This window comes from Simochromis diagramma, unplaced genomic scaffold (assembly GCF_900408965.1).
Source record: "Simochromis diagramma unplaced genomic scaffold, fSimDia1.1 OVJJ01000334.1, whole genome shotgun sequence".
NCBI classification, from domain to species: domain Eukaryota; kingdom Metazoa; phylum Chordata; class Actinopteri; order Cichliformes; family Cichlidae; genus Simochromis; species Simochromis diagramma.
The window spans coordinates 2399581-2411973 of record NW_024386764.1 but is presented as its reverse complement, the minus strand read 5'-3'; positions in this window follow the sequence as shown (position 1 = coordinate 2411973).

Here is a 12393-nt window from a genome sequence, read left to right as displayed (position 1 = left end):
GAAGAATTCAAGCTTGGTTTGGAAGAATAAACGCTGCGAATTCATTCATTGAAATTACATGATCTATGAATGAGTGCATTAAGAATAGGTGAGTCCAAAAAGAGTTTTATTTGCATGGTGTGTCAAGTATTTAAAGCTTATATTGTTCAGTCCGAAGCTAGCAAGCTTCATGAAAGGAGTTTCGTAGAGAAGACAAAAAAAAGGATAACGTCAACAGTTTGCTAGCATGATAGTTAGCTAGCTGTTAGTCCTTCAAACACAGTAGCAACCATGTCTGAGTAGTGCTATATGACCATATTTATTTCACTGAAGGAGTATTTGATTTGATCTTAAATGAGAGCAAACCTCTAAAGAGTGACTCTGTTGAACTATGAACACTTGTAAGGCTGTATTCTTGCTAGCTTTGATTTCCCGATTAAGCATCTATCTGTTCCAGCCTTCAGCCCTCTTTTTTATGCAGCTTTTTGCAAAGAGAAGAAACAATATTTAAAAAGCATCAGTGCAAAAGTGTATTAACAACTCGAAAAGAGGAAAGTAGTTTTATGAAGAGAAATACTGGTAACTCGCCTGCTAGCAGTTATCTAAACACTTACATCGCACCCAACCGGCCACGGTTGGTGGCTGCCACGTTCCTTAGCCTGCTTCTGCTGGATGTTTTTCCTATTAAAAAGGATTTTTTTTCCTTCTCACTGTCGCCACGTGATCGTGTGATTGCTGGGATTTATTTCTAATATTGTAGCGTCCCTCGCTTACAATATAAAGCATGCTGAGGTTACTGTGAATTAGTGAATCAGTGCTATATAGAAAAATGAGGTCAAATTTTTAATTATTATTATTATGATATTTCAAGTTGTGCTGTTGTTTGTTGAATCTTAAGTCTACTGTTCAAATTTCTTTCAATGCAAAGCTAAGGAGAGTGGAGTTTCAGATGGTATAAATCGTCGTTCGTAGCTTCATCCTACATCTTTATAATGTAAAAGACTGACTCGAGCACTTCTGACACACCTGTTTGCAATCTAGAGTAAATTGCTACTAGAGCAAGCCTTATTGACAGTCCCATCTTTAGCCATGAATAGATGTTAACATTTCCTTATGACATCATTTCCATTCAAAATGACTGTTTTCACTTCAGCTTCTTAGACATAAGAATAAAAATAACACATAAAAGGAGCTGAATTCTCTCCTGCCTGTGAAGTGTAGTGGCCTAAATGGAAGTTTTGATTTTGTGGTCTCAGTTATGGGAAAAAAAGTTACAGAGGATATATTGGGAAATTCAGAACAAAGGGCCCTGGCAAGATAAATGAATAATGCATAGTCAGACTACATCAGTACACACAAGAAAAAACAGACCATTAAGCATGGCTAAGGTATTTTTAGCCCCAATAATTAGCTACCATGATAGTAATAATTAGTATAATTATGAAGAGGCTGCAAATAATATCAATGACGTTCATAAATTGTGGATGGTTTATGTTCATATTTGGTTTTTATTATTCTTACAGGTATGCTTGTATGTGTAAAAATTGATGACGATAATAATAAAAAATGTGGAATTGGGGTCTCACATTGTTTTTCACCGCAGCTCGGCTTGCTCTGTAAAAGCATGTGCAGGTGTGGCGTGAAGAATGTGTGAGGTCTGCACATTTTTACTGCATGTTCTTCCCTTTTTTAAAGGAAAATTCCAGAAGTGGGACAAAGTGTATGTATGGTTTTTGTGCTTGCACATGGTTTCTGCATTTATCCTTGTTGCCGTTCATCCTCACCTTCTGTCATGGTTTTGTCTGTTATGTCCATACACTTTACATACAGCATTAAAGCTCTCGCACAATCTATCCAAGCTCTTTTTAATTATTATTATTATAGAGTGAATGATTTTATGATTCGGCAGGCTGAAACTTGCTTCATGAGTAAATGCGTAGTATTTAAATAAAGTTCAATTGCTGCTAATAAACAGCTTACAGAGGTCATAGTTGAACCAATAACAAACAAGAAACAAGATTCTCTCTTGTGAGGCAGGAAAACGCTGACCTTCGTTGTACTGCCGTTTCGCCTTATTACTGTTGCTCCTGCATATTTGAAGGCACACGGAAACTCCAGCACAGCTCACGGTGTTTACGTGTGCCCTTACCGCCCACGCACCGTATTGTTCTTCTGGAGCTAGATAGAGTTGAATAACAGTGCTATGGGTTAAAGCAGCTGCCTGGTCAACAGGAGTCAGGTTGACATTGGCTTCCTGTCACGTGTGGACTACAGAAAGCGAGCAGCAGGCAGCATTTCCCTCCTCTATCTGTTGGTGTCACGGAGTCAAAGGCTTGAACATTATCAAGCTAATTTTAAACACTAAGAGATAGGGCTGCACGATTTTGCATAAAATGAGAATCACGATTTTTTTGGCTTAGAATTGAGATCACGATTCTCTCACGATTTTCTTTTCCAGTATAAATATTTATTGCGCTTATTAACTGCACATCAACTTCGTAACAGTTGGGACTGAACATAAAAACAATAAATAAACATAAAAACAACAAATGTCTCACGTTTTGTTGTTGCCGCAAAATGTTGTACTGCTTGAAATTCCGTCTCCACCGTTGCTGGACGCTGCGTGTATAGAGCAGGTAGTGCAACAATAGAAAAATAGTTGCGGGACGGCACTGTGTAGCGTTTGTCTAGGGTGTTGATCATTTTCCTAAATCCCTCGTTTTGCACAGTGTTGATGGGAGCCATATCTTTGGTCAGGTGATAAGTGACAGCCTCTGTAATTTCTTTGCGCCTGCGGGAGTTCGACGTGTATAGGGAAGCGCTGTATAAGGTTCCCGTTATTGATGTTTGGGTGGTTGACCGGGATGGATTTTCTCCTGTCACTTTCTCGTCATCCCTGACGTGCTCTCAGTTGTTTTTTCCCTGCTAATTTTAGCAGCCAGCTTCTGTATCACGTGGTATAAGGCTCCGCCCTTGTCATTTGTTGAGCAGGAAGAGTGAGCGCTTGTTTTCATGCAGATTACGTCCCGGATCAAAATGCGGTACAATCGTCGTCCTTTTTTTTTTTTTTTTTTTTAAATCGTTGTCATTTGGAAATGAGATCGCACATAAGTATGAATCGAGATCGCGATTTTCTAACGATTAATCGTGCAGCTCTACTAAGAGATATATTTGTACAACTTTAGAACAATTTTAAATTTAAACACGCCCTTGCTAAAATTTAAAATACTACAGAAAGGTAATCCAGGAAAAAAGGACTTAAACTATACACATAAACCTAAATAAACACAGGTCTAATGTTTAGCTTTTGTCTATAACTTGAAAAGTTCCCAAGGACACTTACAGACTAATTGTGCAAATATCTAAAAGCTGAATCTTGCTCAGTGCTGCATGGATGACATTAAAACGCTGCTCTCAAAAAGAGTCACTGAATTTCCAACCACAAACAAAAAAGCCGTGCACTGTTTACAAATGAATAGGGCAAACCTCTCAGCATAAAAGCACTGAACCTCAAGCTTAACAGCTACAGGGTTTTTCTAGGCCACGCGCTTTCGTTTGTTTACAGGAGCACTCAGGTTCAGTGAGGCAACTGTCTGAAAAGATTGTCTATCTAACATCAAAGTGGAAGTGTGTGATTTAATGGCATACTTGACACCACTTTGCATAATTGTAATCAGATTCAAGTTTGTGTGTACAACAGACGTATGAGATGAGTGCACTGAGGTCAGTAAAGTCCTTTAGTTAAGACAAGGACTGCCCTGATCTATTCTATGGCTACGTCCACACGTACCCGGGTACCCATATGGAAAAGATATATATAAATCTTGTAAAGTTTGTATCTGTCTTGTATGAAACTTGTATGAAAAGCATACAAGAGTGAAAACACATATAAGATCCCTTGAAAAATTATATAATGAAACTTGTATGTTTTGGAAATGAATTTCTACAATACTGTTACTGTTACTTGTTCTCTCTGCAGTGTTTAAATGCTTACATATACACACAGTTACTGTCCCTCCACACATACGACTCGGTTCTGCTTCTATGCCCCATCTTTGTTTACTATTTCCCGCCGAGGCTTCTAGACTTCTGATTGGCCAACATTTCTACACGGTTAGGAATATAGCGCCACCTGTTGCTTTGGCATGTTCCTAGCAGCGTTTTCCTTCATTTCTGTGTTTACGTGTGGACGGGATTATTTTTTTAAAACGAAAACGGAAAATCTCCGTTTTCAAAAATACCCGTGTACGCGTGGACGTAGCCTACGTTCCTTTACAGTGAATATTTCGCTCCTTTTAATATGTGTATTACCTTTAATGCCGGGCAGTCAGTAGATGTTAAATATACCTGCACAAGGGGAAACAGGGCACCTTTCTGGAGTCAGTTCGTAATTCTCATGGGAGTGGAGATCCCTGAAATAGAGTAAATTCTCACCTCTTTTAACCAAGAAAAAAATAACATCATCAGTGTACACAACCTCTTAACCGGAAGTTCACGAGGCTTAATAGTTAAATATCCCTCTTTGTCTTTCATTTATTACCTGGAGTTCTAACAAAATGTAGAACCCAATGTAAAGTCCTTCTGTGCCCGCTAATAGACACTCTTTGTGAAACTTAAAGAGCCCCCTAGTGTCAATGTAAGGAACATGTTTAGCAAATTGTTTAAAGGACAAAATATTTTCATAGTTGGAAAGAATATATCCTTTTGTGTATTTTCTTTTTACTTGCTCCTCCATAAACCACTGATTTTTGCACAAATATAATTCATTATTCTTCATTCACTTAAAAAAGTGTTTGAAGACCTCTGTACTCTGACTGCATCTCTTTCTGCAGAGCTCAAAGCTAAAACATATTTGTTTAAATATACAAATTAATGCAGTTCAATTCATTCATTTTTTTAAATAAAAAAAAACACCTGCCAAATTTCTCGAAGTATTTAATAGCTTCTAATATGCTGTACATACAGAAATATTTAGTTATGTGCAGTTCTAATGTAACATGTGCAAAGTATATTAAAATGCACAACGCGGTTTGTGTAGTGTATTTTAATATATTACTGCTGAAGTCCATTTTTGAAGTCTGTGTACAGCTGGATAAATGAAAAAGACTTTGTTCTGTGTCGATCCTGCATCTGGACCTGAATTGGAAAAAGAAGGAATTTTTCCAAAGATCGGGTGCAATTTACAAATGAATTTCCTTCATGCTCGACTGCTTCATAAAAGCATTTGTCCTGACTCAGATTGAACACAGTTGAATGATTCTATCCATATTCCCGACTTCTTTACAAGACAATGTTTTTCATTTTCTCAAACAGAGAAGTCTAAAATTTCCATGTTCTCAGGTGCAACAAGTGTTACTGATTGGCCCTTTTTTTCTCCTGCCACCAACCTCTTGTTAGGTTAGCGACTGGAACAAAATGACACTGGAAGAGCTTGTGCTCGTTCGAGGATAAAGGGGGTCCTATTGAGGTGACAAAGCTGTGTTATACAAAATATACGATCAGCGTGGTTTTTGTTTTATGTTTCCGAACTGGATTCAAATACACGTAATTGCTGAAAAAATCAGCAAGAGAAACTGCCTACTGGTAATTCTACTGGTAATGGTAATTCTTTGTGCTAGATTTAAACTATCTGGGGAAATCTGCATTAAATTTCACATTTTTGGAACTTTAATAAATAAGAAAAGAAACACACACACACGACCTCACACACCTGCCATTCGCACTTCCAAAATTACTGCATGTTATGATGTTAAAAACTGCATTGATACATCCTGGCATGATGTGTTCTAACCTTTGGTGCAATTGATTTATGCAAAGCTAAAGGTGAAGCCATTAGTTTCTGGTATGAGATCCCTCTGTGAGGCCGATTCTGAATTTATAAAATTTCAAGAAGCTCTGATAATTTAATTTGGAGTGCCCTTTTATAGGTTAGGTCACCTGCAGCGTGCCTTGCAAATTGAATAAAGAACAGTAATAGAAAACAGGATGTCAGGTGGGCTCCCTGCTTATAAAATCATTAACAACAGTATGTCTTTTCTCATAAAGGAGCCCATTTATTTTGAGGAGGGAATGTTATGAAAGTGTAGGGAGCAACTCAATTTATTTTTCATTAGGAATTAACTCAGGAGAATCACTGAGAGGGTTAATAGCTGTATGTGTACATAACCAGTATGAACTAATAGGTTTGAGGACAGCCTCTTCGAAAGTCTGTTGCACAGTTTTAAAGTATTGCTCTCATGCAGTGTGCATTTTTAGTGGGTTTGTGTAAATACATGTAGATTTAATGACGCTTAGTGAGTGCATATTAATAAATAATAATAATAAATTTATAATGCCTTAATTATTAACATGTTGCAGTTTTACTTTCACAAGTAAAACAGAAGTTGAGGTCTTTGGTAATGTGACTTATTTGCTATTGAGAAGATTTAGTTATTGTGTTATTTTAAAAGATTAAGAAAGGAGCTACAGATGGCGAGTGCTTTGCTACAACACCTTTACTGTCTCCTATATTATGTATCTTTCATTATTATGAAGTGAAGTATAATGTTTACAAGACTAAATCACATCTCAGCCACAGACTTTGTTTTTGTTTTTTTGAGGAAAAATTCAAACACACGAGACTTGGCCAGCCGCCTCCACCCAGAGTCAGCTGGGAAAGACTCCAGACTGAAGCTCACATTTCACAGGTCAAAGGTAAACCTTGCTGGGACCTCATGTAAAAAACATAGACTGTATTAAAAGACAAACATGAAGCATGATTTCCAAAAAAAGAGTTTAAAGGTTTCATCCTTTTATTACTGTCGCCTCTAAATGTTTTCTGTTGTGTTTCGTGTGATTTTGCAGTGCTTTTCTATTTGCTGGTGTATCCTTATGATGCAATACTTTTGACCTCTCAAGGCCAAAGTTTCAAAACTACTGGGCTAGTGGTTAGTGAATGTTTGAGGACAAACATTTGGAAGTTTTCCATGCAAACTTTGGGTGACTGTGCCAAAGCAACTGCAAGTTGCAGCTGATTTCAGCTGACCCCCAGTTGTTTCTGGCCTTTAGGCGTGTATGACTGAGACCATGATCAAAATTAGTGAAAAGCCACTAGTTCAGCTCTTGTTATATTACCTCCACAAAAGTTCCACACAGCCATTAAAATGTTAAACCACAAATGTTTAGGATGCACAAAAGGCATTTGTTTGTATTCTGATTGTCAGAGTTATTTTATAATGTTCAGTATTTTCCCTCAGAAGAAGAATTCTGCACAAAGATTGTCTCGGTCCATTTACTACAAACACTGAACTTCTTGCATGCTCTCCAGATAAAACTGATCTGAAACAAAAACACATTTTTGTCCCAGATTGCTTTTCGAGAAAGTTGCATTGATGCTACTGTGGTCATATAGAGAGACAATAGAAGCTTCCTGATTTACTGAAATGTATACATTGTATCACTAAGTGCCTCTCTCACTATAGAGCACTATGAACCTTTGCTTGCTTCTTTCAGAAAAGGAATCCCTGCTAGTCAAGGAAGTAGAGCTATCACGACATCCTCACACACACCACCTTCAAGCAGGCACTGTCAAAATTATTACCCTTAAATGTTGAAGCATCTTCAAACGTAACCCATATCTAAATGATGTCCGCTCTCTGCCTCCCCCAGTGAGATGTTCCAATTTGAGAGACAAACTGGTTCATTCTGACACCTAAATCTCCTGCAGGGTATTTTTGTGCGGCCACTGTGCACAATATTTCTAAGCCACGTATTTTTCACATCTATGCACTGGCAAAAAAATAGTCCTTAGAATCTGTCATTAACTGCAGTTACACACTATAAGTTAAAATGCTTAGTCTGGTTCATGTCAAACAAATAAAAAGAACTTTAAAGATATGCATATCTGCACATCCAACTCCAGTACATACACAAACATGCATTACGCTATATTAGACATTTGTGTGATATTTTGTTGCAATTAGCCTGCACGACCTCATGCACAGGCTTATTATAAGCAGACACAAGCCTCATTAAAGTGGTGAGGAACTGGAAAAACACAAAGTATTTTCTTCTTCTGGAGGTGGTGACATCGTCAACCCAGCGCGCTGCGGACAGTCGCTACGGTCCCCACACTTTAAACACAGTCGAGGCATAAATGAAGAGCTGAGTTTGTCATGTTTCCTCTAATTTGTCACACATGACTAATGTTTATACTCTACTTTTATCTTTGTAATTTTAAGCGAGGCACGTGTTTCCTCGTTACTCATTTGGCGGGTTAGAAAAACGTCCCCTTGCCCATACCCACACCACAAAAATGGCATAAATCCCAGAATATGTTCAAATGTAATTATTTATGTTACTGAAAGAGATTTAATTTCCTGACTTAAAACCTCTGCCAGTTTTTACAATTTAAAGACAGAAACTTAAAGGAAGGACTCTGGCCAAAACAACATCTCTGATGGACAGAGTCTCCCACCCCATGCATGTAAATGTTGCTGAACTGCAGAGCTGCTTCAGTGACAGACTGCTGCATCCTAGATGTACGAAGGAGCGTCTCTGCAGGTCCTTCCTCCCTGCAGCTGTCAGACTGTACAATCAGAACTGCTCCCAACAAACATAGATGTTTACATCAATGCTGTAACTGCAATAAGTTAATTAACCGATTCACACTACAACCTGGTTTGCCTCTTATCTGTAGTTATTTTTATTTAATTTAATAACTGTACAGTATTCTGTATATAGTAACCACTGTCCTTAATGTAAATATGTAAGAAAAATTGTGTATGTTTCTGTTCTGTGTCCTGTGTACTCTTTGTTTGTATATGTGTCTTTTTGGCTGCTGTTACAACCAAATGTCCCCTTGTGGGACAATTAAAGGATTATTCTATTCTATTCTATTCTATTCTGTTCTATTCTATTCTATAGAAACTGAGAATGTTTGTATGCCTGAAACAGAAGAAATATGATAATAAAAAATTACAAAATAAAGCTGTCCTGGTTTAGTAACTTATTTTAAGAAGGACTTGTAGAAAAATATTTACTTCAAATTAGGTCTATTAGAACTAGACATCTAATAAAAAAACACCTCAGCTCTGTTTATCATGTAATTTTCATTTATTCATAAAATAAATAAACAAAAACACTAGGTCAGCCAGTTATCTCTGTGTAAGTTGCCTTATTAAATGTTGAGTTAAAAATTAAAAAAAAAAGGAACGAGTAGGAGACAAAAATAGAGTGCACCCCCTACACTGGACTCATGCTGATGGCTTTTGTTTGGGTCATATCAGAATAATGCGGCAAGCAGGTCAAATCCTTTCCATCCTGAACGGACTTCAACAGAGCTCCTGGTGTTCTCAGCATGACTCAGTCCATGTACAGCAGGAGGTAGAAAACCCTGCCTAATCCCTTCAGTGCTTTTACAAATATCTGTATTTCCCCACTTAGGAGTTCTGAAGATTACTGCCACAGTCTGTGTATCTGTGGACAATGAGTGATTATTGTACCCACATGGTGTTTTTTTATTTGGCCCAGCAATCTATTTTATGGTTCAGGCAGCAATTCTGTCATGGATCCTGGGAATACAGTACAGGATGTGTTATAACCTCTGCGAGACGTGTGAAGTTTTCCATTTTTGGTTGTTTTCTGTGTCCATTGTTTAACCTGTTCTTTAACCTGTACACTTAATTCATTTTAAATGGAAAACTTTATGTTTGTTTGTTGAACTAAGAGTTCAGAAATGAGGTTTTTAAATTTTTTGAACCTGCAAAATGTTTAGATTATAAGAATATGGTTTATCGGACAACTCAAATATAGTGTGATAAAATCTTAATGATGTGGGTAAACAAACAATTGAAAATTAAAATAAAAACAAAATCATTTTCAGACAATTATCAAAAAGCAGTGCAAGGAGCCACTGGATATTAAAGACCTGCATTAAGTGTGACATTTAAATGAACCTTTCTGTGCTTTATAGACCTCATATTTGTTATTGGGTCCCACACATATAACAGATGTGTGCTGGGTGAGCTAATATCAGTTACACCGCAACTGATATTAGTTGCACTGCAACTAATATCATCAAAAACAAATTCTATTAATTTTAAGAAAATAATGCAAAAAATTTTGCCTGCATAGGCTGATAAAATGTGACAATTTATTGCTTTACTTTTTTTTATCATAAAATAAAAAAAAAAGAAATAAAATAACAGGTTCATGTGTCGTGTTTTATCCATTGAATTACTGTATAGTACAAAACTAAAATGTGCGTCTTTTTCCTGTTTAACGTCATTTTTTAAATTAAGCTTGAACAATGAAATAATTACCAGAAATTTCTTTCTTTTTAACCGGCCTGTTTATTGAACCGTCTGACAAAAAGAAATTAAATATCATTCAATCATTAAATTTGTATCATTTTTCCTGCGTCCAGGATTTTTTTGTGATGTATTGTCTTAACAAATAATTGGGGAAATTAATATTTACATATTTAATATTTAGTTTGATGATGTGGAGGTCCAAAAAACACAAAAACACATGCACCGAATATGACACACTTGTGTTACAGGGTTAAGTAAACAGTAATAACGGCCAATTAAGAGAGGTATTAAAATAACATTTTATTGATAGTATTTTGAATTAAATATCATAAATAACTATCAGTTGGTAATGTGACTACTGCCTGTAGTATTATTGCTAAAATGAGAGTAATGATAATTGTTAATGTTTTTACCCGACTCTGTGATGTGCTGTCAGTCATTTATTTACTGACTCTTATTAGTAACGGGCTCATGCATACTCTCCGTGATTTTCCCAGCCTCTGCTGATGTAGAGAAAAAAAAAGGTTTTATACACTGTCATCTGCATAGATCGTAATATTGAGTGCAACACTATTCTTTTATGTATGTCTTCATTAGTGTAATCTGCAGTGTAAGATGTGATTATAATATAAGCTTGAACAGCGAGTACACTCATATGGGTTATTCATGCATGTTGTGTATTAATTAGCAAGGAGCCTCTCTGGTGCGTTTCTTTTCAGGCCGGTTGTTTGAAGTGTTTCTTTACCAGCAGAGGATGCTCATGGCATTGGAGCCAACTCTGAGGAAGAGCCTCTCTTCCTTTTTCCCTGGAAGTTCACCCACCAGGGAGGCTCTGCTAATAAGTTCCCTGGGCTAACCCCAACCTGTTTTCAACCTCATTCCCTACAATATAAAGAGAACTAAAGATGCATTTGTTCTTGTAGATATTTTACTAGAGCTCTCAAACGTTGGACAAAGTATTCAGCACTTCATTCATTGTGGACTTAAAATGTTAAGTATTCGCGTCATGAGATATAAAAATAGAATGTATGGTGCTAAACATAGTTGAATAGTTTCTGTGTTCCTCGCCATTTCATGTGAATAAGGATTAAATAAATTGGAGGGCTAGGCCATTACTGGACATATTTTCACAGCTTAAATCTGAAATGGAAATGAGAGGCAATTATAACAATTTCTAATATCACCATTATTACATGGTGACCCTTCATTTCACACAGTTTGGGCACTTTGGATAAAGCAGGCTTGTTGGAAGTCACACGGGCTTTTATTTTTCTTTCTGTCTGAAAGGGGCACTTGTCTTCGCTTTGACCTCTCAGGAGAGTGCTTTGTGTGCTCACTTTACTATGTGTTTTTTTCTCCCTTCTTCAGCTGTATCAGGGTGTCTGACTGTCCAGGAAAAGTCACCCAATCTGCCCCGCTGACACAGAAAAGGGCTTTTACAGGCTTCTGGGATTTCTTGGAGAACCGCAATCCAAAGTGTCCACTATGACCACTTAAAAGATGCTGACAACAGTATTAATGAGATTTCCTTTAGGCTGAATGGGGGGAAAAAATGATGCCTAACCACAGTTTCAGTTCAAATATTAGCTCTGTGGTATTGGTTTCCAAGGACTAGACTTCACTGGTACTTCACTGGTAATTTGATAGTTTAAGATGTAACTTTACGAAGCTGAAATAAGAATAAAAACTTCAGAAATTAATAGATTTGTTCTCAATAAATCAGTGTCAACAGACATATGGTAACAATCCTTTAAATGTAGCTTTTCATGTCCAAGTATTTATAGGTTTATCATTATGCAGTGATTATATAACACAAAGGTTATTTTACTGTTTTGGGACATTGTAAACAACAAACGATAAATAGAAGTAATTAAGTAACAATCTGTGCTTTAATCAATCAAAAAAATAACCTTGTTTTTCAATCTAAAATAATTCTTTCCCCCCTCACGATCACAGTGATCATGATTTTATTTCCTGTGGTTTTGTAAAGTCTGCTCTCATCGTTTCTGGGCTCTCGCTTCATTCGTTTTTTCCTCATCAGTTCATTTCTGTAAGAGTGATGCTTGTTGACACATATTTGGACAGGGCAGAGGCTGTTATATCAGTGGAGCATGCCCATGCT